This window comes from Mauremys reevesii, linkage group 1 (genome assembly GCF_016161935.1).
Source record: "Mauremys reevesii isolate NIE-2019 linkage group 1, ASM1616193v1, whole genome shotgun sequence".
Lineage (NCBI taxonomy): Eukaryota > Metazoa > Chordata > Testudines > Geoemydidae > Mauremys > Mauremys reevesii.
In genome coordinates, this window is record NC_052623.1 from 334,489,783 (window position 1) to 334,508,187 (window position 18,405).

General features: G+C 45.5%; 1 protein-coding gene and 1 long non-coding RNA gene across 5 annotated transcripts in view; one reads left to right on the forward strand and one right to left on the reverse strand.

Annotated features, from left to right (window-relative positions):
* Positions 1–18,405, reverse strand: part of LHFPL3 (LHFPL tetraspan subfamily member 3) — a 406,285-nt gene that overhangs the window by 10,713 nt on the left and 377,167 nt on the right. The gene's annotated exons all lie outside the window — the stretch shown is intronic.
* LOC120392765 lies at positions 3,522–4,600 on the forward strand. Of its 2 annotated transcripts, none has more exons than XR_005591780.1 (3): positions 3,522–3,719; positions 4,231–4,390; positions 4,534–4,600. It is a non-coding gene; the product is annotated as an uncharacterized LOC120392765 (long non-coding RNA). The 2 variants fall into 2 exon arrangements; XR_005591784.1 differs by having other exon boundaries at positions 3,560–3,654; positions 4,209–4,390.

An 18,405-nucleotide genomic window follows, 5' to 3' on the forward strand; every position in this document is an offset into this window, starting at 1 on the left:
CTTCTCCACCTGGCAGGTCTGGGAGGCAGCCTTAGGTGGGTTTTGGGGGTACTGACTCCAGGTCCAGGGTGAGAAACAGTTCCTGGCTATCGGGGAAAATGGTTTCTCCGCTTCCTTGCTGTAAGCTATCTTCAACCTCCTCCTCATCATCCTCCTTGTCCCCCAAACCCACATCCATGTTGCGTGCTACTCCACTGATGGAGTCAAAGCACACGGGTAGGGTAGTGGTGGCTGCACCACCTAGGATGGCATGCAGCTCATCATAGAAGCGGCATGTTTGGGGCTCTGACCCGGAGCAGCCGTTTGCCTCTCTGGTTTTTTGGTAGGCTTGCCTCATCTCCTTAAGTTTCACGTGGCACTGCTGCAGGTCCCTGTTATAGCCTCTGTCCTTCATGCCCTTTGAGATTTTTTCAAATGTTTGGACATTTCGTCTTTTGGAACGGAGTTCTGATAGCACAGATTTGTCTCCCCATACAGCGATCAGATCCCGTACCTCCTGTTCGGTCCATGCTGGAGCTCTTTTGCGATTCTGGGACTCCATCATGGTCGCCTCTGCTGATGAGATCTGCACTCACCTGCAGATTGCCACGCTGGCCAAACAGGAAATGAGATTCAAAAGTTTGCGGGCCTTTTCCTGTCTACCTGGCCAGTGCATTGGCGTTGAGAGCATTGTCCAGAGTGGTCACAATGGAGCACTCTGGGATAGCCCCCAGAGGCCAATACGATCAAATTGTGACTACACTACCCCAAATTCAACCCGGCAAGGTCAATTTCAGCACTAATGCCCTCATCGGGGGAGGAGTACCAAAATAAATTTTAACAGTCGTTTAAGTCGAAAATAACGGCTTTATCATGTGGACGGGTGCAGGGTCAAATCGATCTAACGCTGCTAAATTCGAGCTAAACTCATAGTGTAGACCAGGGCTCAGTCTATTTGGAGATTTGGAAAGGCTTCACATCCTGGTGATATTATTGTTCCTACCTGACCCATTCAATTAGGGTATGTGCCGATTGTTGATGATAGAGTTGGTATGCAGTGTCTACTTGAGGGATTTACAGCATTCCAATGTTTATGCACATTTTCTGAGGGAGCTCATCAATATTTCTTTGGTGTGAAGATGAATAGTAGAGAGCATTGCAGGCTGCTCCTTGCCAAAGTATAAAAACACAGACTGAAGTTTCAGATAGTCCACAACATGCTTTTATGGCAAGGACAGTCAGATAAACAGCACTTACAGAGAATAATGCAAGAGTCTTCATCCTTCAAAGGCTGAATACATTGCCTTTGCAACAGTTTCAGCACTTACCTGGTTAATTCTCTGCAGACATATTTATACAACCTCTTAGCCATTCTTTTAGTTGGTAGTTTGAAAAATGCCAACCTTCTAGGGGTTATTACTTTGCTGTTCTCTCCAAACACTTGTGATTACAAGTGTCTTACTAAATTAGAGAGGGGAAGCAAATGACTTTCTTGATGAGGTCAAGACCAATGCTATTCCAAAATCAGATCAGCTGCTAGGAGTTGCTTGAGTAATAAGTGACTGGTAAAATTTCCTCCTCGTCTCACCATAGACCCAAAGTGCTCCACTGACCCATTATTTATGATTATTTACTGAATGCTGGCAATATATTTTGTGTACTACAGGAGAGAAAGGAAGCTATGGTCACTGCTCCCAGGGGCTTACAATCTAAAATAGACATGCAATGCAGTTTGGATACATAAAACACTGGGTGAACATCAGGGTCGTTCCCGGGTGGATGACGCCTTGGATAGCCTGAATGGTAGCTGCTGGTTCTCTGTCCTTGACCTCTGCAGTGGATACTATCAAATGCCTATGGCACTAGAGGACCCAGAGAAGACAGCATTCATATCCTCCTTAGGGTTTTACCAATTTAATTGCATGCCCCAGGGAGTATCTGGAGCTCCACCCATGTTTCAGTGACTCATGGAGCGAGTGGTAGGGGACATGCACCTGTTAGAGTGTCTGCTGTACTTGCAGCAAAGAATCCTGTGGCACCTTATAGACTAACAGACGTTTTGGAGCATGACCTTTCGTGGGTGAATACCCACTTCATTGGAGGCTATGGTGTACTTGGATGACATTGTAGTGTTCGGGCACATTTTAGAAGAACACGAGACTCAGCTGTGCAAAGTTCTGAATCGTTTGGAACAGGCTGGCCTCAAGTTATCCTTAGACAAGTGCATCTTCTGCCAGACATCCGTGCGGTACATGGGACACATAGTGTCTGCAGATGGTATAGCTACAGACCCAGAGAAGGTGAAGGCGGTAACCACCTGGCCGAGGACTGCGACTCTCAAGGAATTACAGTTGTTTCTGGGATTCTGTGGCTATTACCGCAGGTTCATAAAGAATTTTTTGCACATCATACATGCACTCACAGAGCTCACCAAGGGATAGCCCCCCACAAATAAGAAGAAGGGGAACCCACCTCCCATCAATACTTTAATGTGGGTGCACCTTTTGGAAAGTAGTGGACTGCTGAGTGTGAAGAAGCTTTCCATAAAATCATTCAACAGCTCATTCAAGCACCTGTTGTGGTGTACGCTGATCCCACCCAGCCATATGAACTTCATGTCAACGCAAGCTACACCGATTTAGGCGCTGTCCTTTATCAAGAGCGTGAGGGCAAACTCCGACTGGTAGCGTTAGCAACAGGGGCGGCTCTACGAATTCTGCCGCCCCAAGCAGGGCGGTGCGCTGCGCCGCTCGTGCTGCCGGGCGCCGGTCCCGCGCCTCCGCAGGACCTCCCGCAGACGTGCTGCTGGTCCCGCGCCTACGGTGGAGCTTCCGCAGGCATGCCTGCAGGAGGTCCACACGAGCTGCGGACCTGTGCGCTGGTCCCGCGCCTACGGTGGAGCTTCCGCAGGCATGCCTGCAGGAGGTCCACACGAGCTGCAGGACCAGCGCACCCGCCACAGTCATGCCTGCGGGAGGTCCGGTCGTCCCGCGGCTCCGTTGGCCCTCCCACAGGCATGACTGCGGAAGGTCCGCCGGACCTGCCTGCCGCCCTCCAGTTAAAATGCTGCCCCACGCGCGCGCTTGGCACGCTGGGGTCTGGAGCCGGCCCTGGTTAGCAAGTCGAGGTCTCACACCACTTGAGAGAAACTACCCTGCTCATCAAGTGGAGTTCCTGGCATTGAAATGGGCCATCACAGAGCAGTTCCATGACTACCTCTATGGGGCCAAGTTCACTCTAAAAACCGAGAATAACCCTTTGACATACATCAAGACAACAGCAAAATGACCTGAAAAATCCATGCTAAGCTGCTGCACCACAGAAATCAGAAACTAATGTGCATCAGTATACAGGCAGCATCCATACATGTGTATAAGCCTAATAGGGAGATATCTCTTTAAGAGATCTATTGGGGGGAGGTAGGGGTGAGCTGTGTCTGGGTCATTGTTGCTAGGCGCTCCACATCCAGAAGCTTCTGGAATAGGGTGTGGTAGTTTTGGGTCTGCTCCAATAAGTTCCCTGTTGCTTGGGTCAGACTCCATGAGGGCAAGCAGTCAGGGCAGCTGCTTTGCAGAAGGCCATGTGCCCTGTGTGAGTTGGGAGAAGCTGAGCTGAGACTTAGGTGAACAAAACCTAAGCTTTTGGGAAGTTTCAGTTTCTTCTCACCGTATTTCTGTGAGGACTGAACTGTTCAGATTTTAATTTGTTTTCTTTATTTATGTTTATGTATAACTATGAAGGTAAAGGATTATAGCCATGTCATGTTGTAAAAATTAGATTATTTGTTTCTTTATCATAAGATTTATGAAGTTATTTAATTAAATTCATTTTTTTAGTTCCTTGTGGGACTTGAATGTGGGGAGGTTGACCCTGTGCAATCCTTGCTGAAAATCCTTAGAGACTGAACTCTGGGTCTCCAGCTACTCTTCTATGAGAGCTGGGGGTTTTGTAGGCACTGGAGAGGGGTAATGAAGTGAACTCTAGCCCACCCAAAGGTTAAATATGTTCCTGTGATTAAGGGGAAAGGCATGAAGGGCAGTTAGGCACCCAAACCCAAGTGGACATTGGGTGCCTAACTGCTCTTCATGTCTTCGAAAATCTTCCCCTAAATTCTTATAATGAAAAATATTCCTGGATAATAGGCTGTCATTGCTTTCCCCGGTGATGGGAAGGAGAGAAGACTTTTGGAGGGCTACATGTGGTATCTGCTTCCACTCACTCATCTGCAGAAAGTGCCTTTTCTTTTCCCAGTGTGTCCAGCAAGCATCCTTTGCCTGGGCTGCAGCAGTGCTGCAAAGAAGGGGCTCTGGCAGCACCTGTACAAGATTCTGGGGCACACGACAGATGTAAAGCTGCCCACAGCTATGCATGGCAGGAGCCAGGCTGTCCTGCTGAATGGAAGAATCAAGAGGTCAGACACTTCCTAGCCAAACTTGTTTGGTTTGGGGCTGGCTTGTAGGGTTGTTCCAGCACCTTTTTGATAGAACATCATGAATAGCCTCTTGTTTAGCCAATGCCTAAGGTAAACACAGCACTTCCTCCTTTTATTTGTAGACTAGCAAGCAGGATCTGGCAGTTATCTTTTACACAGTCATCCATGGATTTCGAAGCCCGACTGCCAGCAGGGAATGCTGAGGGTCAGAGACTGTGTAGAGTATGCAAGAAATATCAAATGGTTATAAAAGTTTTAAAAAACCCAAGAAGTAAGATTCTATGTGCCTTTTCCAGTGAAGAATTACAGCAGTTTATATTGATTGAGACATGACCTGGCTTCTTTGTTTGCAGCATTTTCTTGCAAAGCAATAGAAAAAAAGAAAGGATTTTAACAGATTCTGTATTCAGACTTCATGGAATAGGGGACCAGAACTCTGAATGGAAGGCTATTGCTCATTAGACCTGCTACGATTATATTACTTGTTGTTCTGTTAGGGACAGTAGTTTATGAATGTTTTCAGAAGCATTCAAGAATTTTCCAAATGCTCACATGAAAAGAGAAATCTTGCCATTTCTGTTTGCAGAAAGCTCAGTTCCTGGCTACATAATAAAACTCTTAAAATCTGACAGGCTGATTTCAAGGCAGATGAGGCAGATAATGGTTGTTATTAACCACTGAATGGCTTGCCACTTTTTCTTATACAAAGGAGGAACAGAAAAATGGCTAGAGGATCCAAAAAGAACATTTTTGTCATATTACTGATAGCACTGTTTTCTGTTGGCAATTCATCTTGTGAGTGGGTATAGTGCTCTGTCTAGTAACACTACCACAGACATGAATAATTCATGTCATTCTGATTATTATTCATGAACAACAGCAAAATACACCTAAGGAACATCAAGGTCCCAAACCGGCACTCCTTGCATACCTGAAACTCCCACTGAGTTCAGTTTCCTTGAGCCCCTGGCTAATTTTTGTGGCTTTTCAATCCATTTTCTTATTTTTATTTTTTTCTCCCCTTTTTGTGTTTGTGAAAGACCCACCCTGCACAGGAGGAAGTGATTGACTGCAGGGAGAACATTTTAAAGTAATTGTACACAAAATTCTGTCAAGTGCACAGGGTGAACAAAGTGACAAAACAGAGAAACATTATTTTCTATTCTCTTTCAGTTGGCATAATTTTAGGTGCTATTTGTAACACTGGTAGATAAAGCAACTCCAGAGAGAAGTGTAATTTTTAATCTGGTGTCCCTTAAATAGTCCAATGAATTAAAACAAGGGGATACATAATTAACTAGGACCACCAAATACCAAAGTACAACAGACCAGGCACATTAGGGAATGAGATGAGAAGGCCTCTTAATGTGTGGAGGTCAATCTTCCTTGTTTCCTTTCACATTTGTTATTAGTTTCATATTCTTTTGATGTGTGGCAGATTTTAAGGGTTTTTTTGGGAGGAGGGGGGAGTATGCATTAGTAAATGTCATTCTATGTGTTATTTGGGCTTTGTACTTATGTGATATGCAATTACTATGGATAGAAACACAGAATAGTGTGATATAACAATCGACATGGGAATGCCAGGAGAGAATCTACTCTTCAAGCATAACAGATTATTTTTAACCTAAAATTGTTATATTTTAAACTATTTTCCAAATGGTAGCAATGTTTAGATTATTATGCACTATGGCACGTGTAACAGTCTGGAAGCATTCTTCTGTGAACACTCCCTGGTAGCTGGTGTTTTGGATCCTGCCGGGGCCTGAAACAGTGAGTCAGCAAGACTCCCTTACCAGGTGAGGTTTATGGATAGAAAGAGGATAGGAATAGCCTTCTACCCTAAGAGAGTCTGTGGATCTGATGGATGAACTAGGGTCTTGGCTGAACAGCTTTGAGGTAGGAACCCTAGAAGTAACCAAACCTAGTAAGAAGGCATGGGATGGACTTCATATTATCTTCCAGTTCATTTCTCTGTTAACAAGTGCCACATCCCATGGGAAGAGGGTGAGTTTTGATTCTGCAGTGTGTGGACTGTCTTTTAGAGCAGATTGGGAAAGGCAACTGCTCACAGCCAGCTAGTTCTTCTAAACTTACCTAAATGCAGGGAGATGACAGTCACATGTTCTGAAATCTTGAGTGTCTGCTGCCTACAAGGCAGGCAGCAACAATAGTCCAGCTTCCCCTCACTAGCTTGCTGGCTTGTCTCATCTCTGACCTGGTGAGACCAACAGTCAAGTGTCTGTACCTATTCAGTACTCACTGCTGACAGAGACCACCAATAAGAAGCCAAAACCTGCAATCGGTTACTATATGAGAGTCCGCACTGATATGAGCAGATCGACTATACGTTATAGTGGGCGCAGGGAGGGATAGAGAGAGAGAGAGAGACATTTTTAGCATCATGAACAAATACAACACACAGCCCCCTCATTCTCCCCCCCCCGCAAAAGAATTTGTGTTTAACAGAGAGCAGAAAGTCAGGTGCCATCACACAAGCTCATCTTCTGATAGTTCCTTTTCGGAATCCTCATCGATTTGCCTTTGTCCCTTAAATAGTACTCTGTGATCTTTTTGGGGAGCTTTGAGAAGGGAATCACGTCTCAAAAGAGGTTTTGCTGGCATGGATGATATGGAGTTTTGCTAAGAACCGGAGGGTGATAGAAATGCCTTCACCAATAAAGGCTTTTATGTTATTAAGCAGCTTTCTCCTCTAGTGAGTTGTAGGACACAAATCAGGCAAAAATCAGGTTTTTTTATTCATCTATTTTTATTCCTTCGTTCTGCTTTGCTGCAGTCTTTCCCTATCTATCCTGGACATCCAGAGAAACTACTATTCTTGTGATTCCTAAGTGTCCCTTAACTGTTTTTCTAGGAAAGTTCTTTATTTTCGACAAGTTCTACAAATTCAAGAAAATCTCTGTTCTGAAACCCAGAGAATTCTGAGGGTTATTTTGTTCCAACTGCTTTTTAAGCTGTTTGAACTCTGCTCACCCAATAGCTCCTGCTTAGTATTTGTTGTCTGACTTCCTGTGACCTCCAGTGCCAAAAAATCTAAGATTTTCAAATTTGTTATGACCTTCAGTCCATAGTGGTTGAATGAGAGCCACTCTGAGTATCAGACCCATTTCACTAAAGCTTTGTCTACACTAGCAGTCAGAGGTGTGAACCCCCCCTGCCCATCCGACATAAGTTTAACTGACAAAAGCACCGGTGCGGACAGTGCTATGTTGGCTGGAGATGCTTTCCCACCAACACAGCTACCACCGTTCATTGGGGGTGATTTAATTATGCCGGTGGGAGAACTCTCTTCCATCGTCATACAGCGGTTACATGGGAGACCTTACAGCAGTACAGCTGAGCCACTGTGAGGTCTGTAGTGTAGATGTAGTCTTAGGTGCCTAAATATAGACTTAGGTGCCTAACATTAGGCATCAGGTTTGAAAACAGCAATAGTTGTCACCTGTTCTCTGTTCGCTTCGTTCTTGATTACAGCAAGACTGTATCTTAATATCTAGTAAGATGCAGTGAGTTTTAAAGATAAGTTTCCACTTTTTTCCCCTGTATTGTTGTGCTGATGGGCATGCTAGCCCCTGTTCCTTCAGGCTAAATGAGCGAAGTGATTAAGGTCCATTATGGAGTAAGATAGCTGAAATAATAAACCCGCTGGCCAACATACTGGGCCACATGGGAAGGCCTGAGCAAGAACAAACTCAGGAAGAATAAGAGAAGTTTCCCTACAACTGATTGCAAATGCACAGGGTGGGGCATTACATTGATTCTCACTGTTGTTAGTGTGAGAACGGTAGGAGACAGCCAGAGCAGCACAGTGCGTGTGACCCTGGGAGAAAGCTGAGAGAGAGAGATTCTTTTGGGCAGTGTTCGCTGAAAAACAGGGTTGGAATCTGAAGAAGTGAACTGCCTCCTGTTTGTTCTTAATGTGTTCAGGGAAACAGGGTATTGTGTACATTATTTGTAAATAAACAGGATTGCATTCAAGAATACCTGAATCTTATAATCAATTTCTCCTTCTAATGGAAACTACCCAGCACGCAGTTCAGCTTCTATTGCTGGTGACCGTTGGTGGTTTGGCACTTTCTGGCCCCTAAGAGCCCCGTGCACCAGAGTTAAAGACCATGATCCCTGATAATAGTACAGGAGTGTGTATTGTAAGGAAATAGTTCTTGCTTTCCCCCTTCTTTGATGACATTGATCAGATTTAATGGCAATACTATCAGACACAGACTTCCCATAGTGATCCTGTGTAGTTCAGGTTGTTAAATTATTAATAGAACTGGTCAATTTTTTGGATGAGGAGACATTTAATTTAAAATGGCCTTTTAAAAAATTGTGAAAAATTGTTGGATTATCAAAATGTCTGGTTTTTGTGAAATGTTCTCAATATTTTATAGAGATGTTTAGTTTACTGAAAACTGCATTTTCGTCTTCCTGAAGATTTTTTAAAATAATGTCAGTAAAAATCTCAGAAAATGGAGTGATTAAATTCAGTGAATGGAAGAATGGATCCTCTGCAAAACAGAAACAACTCTGAATTTTTGTGTGACATTTTCTCATTTTTTTCAACCAACTTCAATACTGGATGATTTTGGAGCATTGGGTAAGTATGACCTGTTCTTCTACACATCCAGTCACAAACCTGTTTGAGAGAGAGCTCTCTCTCCTTCGGCTGTGATCACAGATTCATAGAAATGTGGAGCTAGAAGGGACCTCAAGAAGTCAGAAAGCCTCCTGTGCTAACACAGGACCAAATTAACCTAGATCACCCCGACAGATGTTTGTCCAACCTGTTCTTGAAAATCTCCAATGCTGGTGCTTCCACAACCTCACCTAGAAGCCTATTCCAGAGCTTAACTACCTTTACAGTTAGAATTTTTTTCTTAATATCTAACTTAAATTGCATTTGCTGCAGATAAAGATAATTACTTCTTGTCCTACCATCAGTGGACATGTAGACCAGCTGATCTCAGTCCTCCTTTTAACAGCCCTTAAGGTATTTGAAGACTCTATCAGGTCGCCCCTTCAGTTTTCTTTTCTCAAAACTAAACATGCTCAGATTTTTTAACCTCTGTTCATAGGTCAGGTTTTCTAAACCTTTTGTCATTTTTGTTGCTCTCCAATTTGTCCATATCTTTCCTACAGTGTGGTGATGACAATTGGGCACAGCCTTCCAGCTGAGGCCTCCTCAGCAGTGCTGGGTAGAGTAGCGATGCATGATGCCCGAACTACCTCCCTCCCTTCCTCCCTCTTTCCAGCTTATTCTTTCCTGTGTGCTGCCCAGTGCATCTGGTCTTCTCTGTATCTATCTTCTAGAATGCAAACTCTTCAGAGCAAGTTACTTCATTTTGTGTCTTGTACAGGGCTGGACATATTGTTGGTGTTGAAATAATTACATAATAATAATACACGTCTTCTCTGGACTGGGGGCTTGTGTTCTTCAGCTAGGTTAATATATGCCAGTTGTCACAATCCTTGTCAATTGCTTCTGTTAGTGAATGGCATATGAGTAACTCTGTGATCACAAATATCCTAGCGAGGGGGGAGAGGGGGATTAAATAGTTCATTACCTCAGACACTGAAATTTATTATGATTGAGCATCTTTACTTAGAAAAGTGAATGGTCACACTTTCAAAGACCAGTACAGTCTTTGAGAAGAATGAGTGTATATATGGAGCTTACACTGTGAATATTTGGGTTGTGGGCCAGGCCAACTGGACTAGGGTATTCACACTCTCTTTCAGGAAGGACAAATAGGCATACTACTTCAAACCCAATAAAATTAAAAACATAATCTTGGTGCCCCATCCAACCCCCCACATTCTTTGATGCCCGCCACCGCCCCCGGGATCCCTAACCAATCCACCCCCCTTCCCTGTCCCCTGACTGCCCCCTGACGCCCCATCCAACCCCTCCTCTCATTCCTGATGGCCCCTGGGGACCCCTGCCCCATTCAACCACCCCTTCTCTCTGTCCCTGACTGCCCCTGGAAGTGGAATCCCTACCCCTGACTGCCCCCCACCGCCCCATCCAACCTCTGATCCTTCCTGACTGCCCCCCGGGTCCCTTGCCCTCATTCAATCCCCCTGTTCCCTGCCCTCTGACCACTCCAACCCCTATCCCCCCCCCAAACTCCCCTGCCCTCTTCCAACACCCCCTCCCTGCTCCCTGCCCCCTTACCGCACTGGAGGCCGGGCCAGGGGCGCTGGACCAGGCCGGGGCTGAGCTGGAGCCGCTTGGCAGGGCCCGGGCCCGGGAGGGAGCCACTTGGCCGGAGCCAGGCTTGGCAAGGTAAGCTGGGGCAGGGGAGCGAGGAGGGCTCCAGGGAGGCATGGCGCGGCTCCCTGGCTGAGCAGCTCTGGCCCCGGCCCCAGCTGAGTGGCTCTGGCCCCGGGGCCAGAGCCTCTTGGCTGGGGCCGGAGCCGGGGCGCTCAGCTGGGCCCGGGCCTGGAGCCACGGGGCCGGAGCCGGGGTGCTTGGACGGGCCCGGGCACAGAGCCGCGGAGCCGGAGCCAGTGCGCTCGTCCCAAGCCAGAGCTGCGGGGCCGGAGCCGGGGCGCTCGGCGGGGCCGGGGCCACTCGGCTGGGCCCGGGGCTGCTCAGCTGGAGCAGGACTGGGCTGGGCCGGGCCACTTGGAGCCCTCCTCACTTCCCCGCCCCAACTTACCTTGCCAAGCTGCTTCTTGTTTCTGAGCCCTCCCAGTCCCAGGCTTCCCGCGTGAACATCTGATTCGCGGGAAGCAGGGGAGGGGGAGAAGAAGGGAGGGGCAGAGCCTTCAGGGGAGGAGCCCAGGAAGCAGAGGTGAGCTGGGGCTGGGGGCAGGGCGACCCTTTTAGAACCGGTTGTCCTGGGGCAACCGGTTCTAAAACGGCTTTTAAATTTGACAACCGGTTCCTGCGAACTGGTGAGAACCGGCTCCAGCTCACCACTGTATATATCTAGTGATGGAGAAAAGTGCAACCATGTAGATGTATGCCAGTAACTCATTATGCCTACCCCAACCATTCAAAACTCATGAATCAGGCACCCAAAATCACGAGTGACTTACAAATTATGAGATTCTAAAACTAAATGTTGGGATCTTTGTATTTGCCTCATGGTGTTTGAGCCTTTAAGACTCATGTTTTTCAAGGTTTTTTCTGTAGCCATGAGGGCTAGAAATTTACTTTAAAAAACAGAGCTAAGGGTCTCACACAATCACATAACTCCAGGAGCTAGGGCTTTGAAAAAATATAATGAGAGTTGACTACACGCCTAATCTTTTTAATAATCAATCATTTTGTCTTCAGCCCCATCCTTCCCTCCCTTTTCTCCATGTGTTTTCATCTCCTTCCATAGTTCTTCTCTTAGCTTAGGTTGCAAACCTATAACTGGATCCATATGGGCATATCCCTTCACATGTACACAGTCCCACTGAGTATAGTACACAGCCTGTGGACACAAACCTCCCAGCCCAAGGTGACAGATTCACTAGTGCTCTAAAATAGTTGTGTAGACAGCGCTTTGAAGTTGTGGCTTGTGCAGAAACTTGGGCTCTGAAGCTTAGGGAACTGTGTGTGCCGGCGTTGGCTTGAAAATCTGAGCTCCAGCCTGAGCTGTAATGTCAAATTGCTGTCTACATAGCTATTTTTGAAGTGCTAGCGCAAGCCCTGCAAGCCCAAGTCCATGAACTCAGGCTGGGAAACTTCCTTTACTGGCCTGTGTAGACATACCCATGACCCCAGTAGGACTCTGTATGGGTGCAAGGGTTTGATTGCATGGATCCCGTAGAGGACTGGGACCATGGATTTGGGGATGGATCTTACTCTTAATCCATTTCGTAAAGCACAAATAACAATGCACATCTAAGGCATCATATAATACCAGCTCTGGAGTTTCCATGTAGGTGGGCTGTAATTTGTCGATTTATTTACTCAAAAATGGCAAACATTACAATGGATGGATTTCCCTCTGGGTTCATTGGGTAAAATTTGCTTGGGACTAATATAATAATATATTTTAATTATTTGCTGCAGATGAATTAGCAATTAAATTAAACTGAAAAATTTAACAACAGAGCACTTCCTTATTATGCTATTTCAGAATTCACAGATACATTCATTTAAAGTGGAAACATGACAAATGACTCAAATACATGACAGAGCATAAACTATTGATTCTTAATGTTATTTTAACAAAACAAGCAGCAATGGTGTCATAGGTCTTCTCCCCTACTTGGAGCTTTTGGGTTCCAAGTTGGGGACCTGCATGGGCTCCTCTAAACTAATCCTAGTCTAGATCCGGTTCTGCTGCCACCAGTTAAGTTTAAAGTGGGTAACACACTGCCTGTCCCCCAAACTTCCCCTGGGGAACCCAGATTCAAACCCCTTGAATCTCACCAGAGAGAGAGAAACAGCCAGTTCCCCTCCCCACCTTCCCTCTCTCCAGCCTGCTCTGGAGAGATTACACACCGAGTCAAATCCTTGACTCAACACAAAGAGGGACTCACCTCCCCCTCCCCTTCCCTTGAAAATGCAAACAAGAGAAGAATCAATCAAGTCCTAAAAAGAAAAGAGTTTATTAAAAGAACAAAAAGAAAGTACACTATCTCTGTAATACCAGGATGGAACAATACACAGGGTCTAATTTATAACCTGGAGAGAATTCCCCCTCCCCCTTTCTTTCTCAGTAAAAGCAAAGTAACAGCAACAGAAATAAAGATTTATATTCAGCAAAACACACAATTGCAAATGTAGAAATAAACTTATAATACTATTACGCCTTTCTAATACTCACTAGACTGAATAGATGAAAATACTGCAGAAACCTGGGAGGACTTGATTAAGATGTCTGGACTCCCTTAGCTCCCAAGAGAGACTCAACTCAAACAAAAAAAACACAGAAAAAAAAATTCCCTCCACAGAGATTTGAAATTATCTTGTCCCTGATTGGTCCTCTGGTCAGGTGTTCATCAGGTACTGCTTGTTAACCCTTTACAGGTAAAAGAGACCTTAACCCTTAACTAACTGTTTATGACAAATGGGAAGATCTTTTCAGCTGTGATTCCTAGGTCCTGAGCATCCTAACCCTTGTCAGTGCTGAAGTCTGGCACCAGGAAATGCTAACTCCAGTAAATCAAGAGTTAATTTTAGTTTTTTTAGTCTGGTATTTTGAAAACCTCCAAGCAAAACCTGCTGCCAGCCACATTTTCCTGTATGATCTGTTTCGCTTGAGAAACTGTTCGGGGTTGTTATGAAAATCAGCAGAGTCAGCACCACTCATAAAACCAAAAACTGCTATGAATCTAACCAGGTACTTTCAGTGGGATTTTTTTTTTGCACAGATGAGAACAAGCTCATGCTTATATAAGAAAAACTTCAATTTGAACACATTTATTAGAAATTTCTTTAGTGTTTTTGAAATTTCTGTGATCAGTCGTATAAGTTCTAGTCTTATGAGGTCACTCTCCATAAGCACAGACTCACCCTGGGTTATCTTTTGTAGTCCTCACTGAACACAAAGCAGGTTTAGGCAGAATAAAGACTAGCTGAACTTTTATGGCTCCATTTTGTGGGCTAGAGCACAGCTTGTAAAATCTTTTGGCAGGAAGAAAGAACAATGTCCTACCTTTCTTACAAAAGGTTGGAGAAAAATACGTAAAATTGAGATTGTAAATTCTTTTTGGCAGGGATTGGCTGTATCTGTCTCCTGTGGCGTGCCTAGCATAATTTTGGGTGCTAAAAATAATTTAAATTTTACTAGGCCAAATTATCCTAGGTGTAAACTTCAGACAAATTGCACCTGACATGAATTCTTATCAGCACTTCTAAAGTACTAGCTGCATTTCCAAAGCACCTATCACCATGGTGTACGGGCATTTAGAAAGGAAAGGAAAGAAAGAACTCCCTAGGGCTCTGAGAATCCAAATACCCTGAATGGCTCAGTATCTGTGAGTGTGTTGGTGTTTTTAGCCTCACGGAATCATTTATGGGGCCAAAGTAAAGTAGGATCTGGTCTTTTCGTAGTATTTCTGTCACCCAGGAATTAAAGCAGAGTGAGAAATCAGATCTTGCATTATTTCAGCCCTGTAAGTGGATCCCCTGTGGAACTGAAAAAAAACCAATTGAAAATAATTAACAAATATTTGAAAGACTCATTATTTATTTATACCTCACCCAAGTGTGCTAGATACTTTAGATGCAGATTAAAAACAACGCAGCCCTTGTTACGAAGAGTTTACAACCTATCGCCCAACACATACCATCACAGCAGAGACAATGCATGGACGGGGAGTGGGGAATGGACGAGAGGAGCAGAGTTACGCAGGAAGAACATGTTGTGGCTTGTCTGGATGGTCAGGCTTCTTAAAAGCACCAGGTGACTTTTAAAAATATGTTTATAATTAAAATGATTGACAGTAATTGTGTGAGTTAATTCACTAGCAGGGTTGTCAGGAGATGCACTCCTGAAGGGGAAAGGCTCCTGATATACACTTTTCCCCAAACACTTGAGAAGACAATGCAGGAAACATTCACTTTGATGCTCTGGCTCCAACCCCCTGTGAAGCTTTCCAGACTGGCTTTGGGCAGCCAATCCAAACCTGTGGGCTGAGAGAACAAAAAACTCTGGCTCAATATAAAAAGACAGGGACGGAGGTTGTTAAGGGGAACAGTCTGAGACCCAAGCCCCAGAGATTATGGGTTTGGGGCACAATAGACATGCATCTAAGGCGTGATCTACACTACAACGTTAGGTCGACACAAGGCAGCTTCCATTGACCTAGTTGTGCACGTGTCTTCACTTAAATTTGGCTCCCACCACTGTAAGTGCCCTATTATGCTGATAATAACACCACTGCCCCAAGTGGCATAGAGCCACAGTCCATGTACTTAGGTTGACGAGTGCAAGTGTAGACACTGTGTTACTTACATTGACTGTTACTGTCCTCCAACAGCTGTCCCACAATGCCCCACACTGACTGCTTTGGTCACCATTGTGAACTCCGCTGCTCAAGGGTCAAGGAGACCAGAAGACCCCATTCCCCCTTTAAAGTCCTGCAAAATTTTGAAATTCCTTTTCCTGGCTTGGCGAGCACACCTAGCAGCTCTCCATTGTTCAGTGCAACTGCCCAGCTGACCATGCTGGCTACACGCTCCAGATGTGCTCCTGCCTGGAGTACCCAGGAGGTGGTGGATCTCCGGGGCCTATGGGGAGAAGAGGCTGTGCAGGCACAGCTCCAATCCAGCCACAGAAACATGGACATTTATGAGTAGATGGCTTGGCGGATGCTGGAGAAGGGCTACAACAGGGACCAGCAGCAGTGCCATGTGAGAGCCAAGGAGCTGCGGCAGGAGTACCCGAAAGCCAGGGAAGGCAATAATCGATCTGGTGCTGAGCCACAAACCTGCCACTTGTACGAAGAGCTGCATGCCATCTTCACTGGAGCCTCCACCACTACCCCCAAGAGCACTGTGGATACTTCCGAGGAGTCCAAGTAGGGGCATGCACAGGAATTTACATTTAACTGCTTTTGGAGGGCACGTTCCATGCCCCCACCGCGGCCTTGGGCTGGTGGAGCTCTGTGCTCCCACTGATTACTGGGAAGGTCTGTGCCCCTGCTTTCCCCCCCTTGTGCATGCCCTGAGTCCAAGTCACAGGCCCCTGCCATGAACAGTGAGGAGGAGGTGGTTGTGGACAAGGAAGAGGAGGAGGAGTGTGGTATGGGGGATAGGCGATGGGGATCCAGTTGTGCAGCGAGCCATGACCTGTTCTCAGCTTCATCACAGTCCTGCCAGTCAAGCATGGGTGAGCCAGATGCAGGGGAAGGAATCTCAGATGAGCATGTAGTTAAATTTTAAATAACAGCGATGCCTCCTGTTAGCAGGACACATCTTCTGCTAATCATTAATTTATTCATGCTAGAAGAGAGAGTGGTACAACCAAGAGAGGTAGAGTTGCTATCTGCTTTTCCTTCCCCTCTAGAGGTATGTGGTTTGGAGGGTGAGGTGGGGTGGGGCATGCAGAACAGTTTGTTTATGTACACAGGGATGTTCCATGAATTCTCCGGAGAGATCTCGATGAAACTTTCCTGGAGGTACTCTGAAATCCTCTGCTGGAGGTTTCTGGGAAGGTTGCCTTGCTTCTTCCACCACGGTAGGACACTTTCCTACACCACTCAGCGATAACTTCAGCGGGCACCATTGCAGTACACAGGCTAGCAGCATATGGAGCTGAGTGAGTACGGGACACCAGAAGCAGCTGTGCTCTTTCTGCCTTTGTTACCCTCCGGAATAGATAGCAGCTAAAATCACCATGGCCTGTGGAAAACAGTGCCAGTATTCAGTTCCATTGCCCTATACGACTAGAATCATGCAACTGAGAAGTGAGAACATAGTCCTTAACATTTTTGGGGAGCAAGTGGAGTGAGTTCAGCATATTAAATTTTGCTTTCCATAGTAAATACACTGACAATGGTACCTCTGCATGTTTTATCTGCAGCTCCTGAAATCATGAAATGCCTGAGCCAGATAAGGAGGAGAAAGACGAGGATACAGGATGACATGTTCAAGGAGATCCTGCAAGCCAGTGCTGCATCAGGTAGTGAGCATGGGGCCTGCAGGATGAACACTGCAGGTATGCTGGAGAAGAGCAGAATGGAGAGGAGAAAGGTTCAGCAGTCCAAGCAGGAAAAAGAGAGGGAGATGCACCAGGACATAATGGGGCTTCTCGGGCAACAAACAGAGATTCTGCAGGACTCACCTGCTTTGCAGCCCACTGAGACAACAATATCCGGATCTCCCTATAGCCCCCCAACATTCCACATGGCATCAGAGGTCAGTGCACTATTTCTACTACTCCATCCCAGAAGACATTAAAGACAATCATAGCTTTACATACACTGACCTGTGGAAGCCACCATTGGTGTATGAGGAACTGAAATGGACAAGAATGTTCTTTCCCCTTCATAAGTTCTGTTCTCTTAATTTATAAAGTTTTATTAAGTTTTAAATGGTTTTGTTTTTTAATTGCCTGGTTTTTTGTTTGTTTGTTTGTTTTTTGCATAGATTTTGTCACAGAATAAAATTATATTATTTGGAACATAATTCATCTTTATTAGTTCACAACATAAGCTGGCTTGTGCTCAGCAGTTCTGAAAGTGACCAGTTACCTGTTAGCCCAGAATATCATACAACTCGTAAGATCATTCACAAACAAAATTAATAGGTGCATTAACAATGCTATAGCTGTAGTCCTACATATACAGCAATCATCATATGACTCATACCAGGCCTCAGAAGAGCAGGCCAGGTAGAGCACATTACTACAACACACACTATGCTGGCTCACTATTAAAATGGTCTTTCAAAGCCTCCCTGAAACTTATAGCTCCACATTGAGCTCTTCTAATATCCCTTGTATCTGGCTGCTCAAATTCAGCAGATTCACCCTCTGCCCCAGCAGAAACTTACCCCTTTTGCTTCACAGATATTATGCAGCACACAGCAGGCAGCTATAACCATTGGATATTTTTTACACTGAGGTCCAATCTTGTGAGTAAACAATGACAGCGTCCCCAAAGGCACATTCAACTGTCATCCTGCACCTGCCTAGCGGGTAGTTGAATTGTTCCGTGGTGCTCTTGATGTGGCCTGTGTTCAGCTTCATGAGCTAGGGGATCAAAGGGAAAGCTGGGTTGCCCAGGATCACTACTGGCATTTCAACATTGCCAATGGTAATTTGCTGGTCGGGAAAGGAAGTCCCTGTTTGCGGCTTTCTGAATAGCTTTGGGTTCTTAAAGATGTGAGCATCATGCACTTTCCCTGGTCTGCCCACATTGATGTTGGTGAAGCATCCTTAGTGATCCACTAGCGCTTGCATTACCATAGAAAAGTAGCCCTTTCTGTTGATGTACTCTGTGGGTAGGTGATCTGGTGCTAAAATAGGGATATGCATGCCATCTATTGCTACACTGCAGTTAGGGAACTCCACAGCTACAAA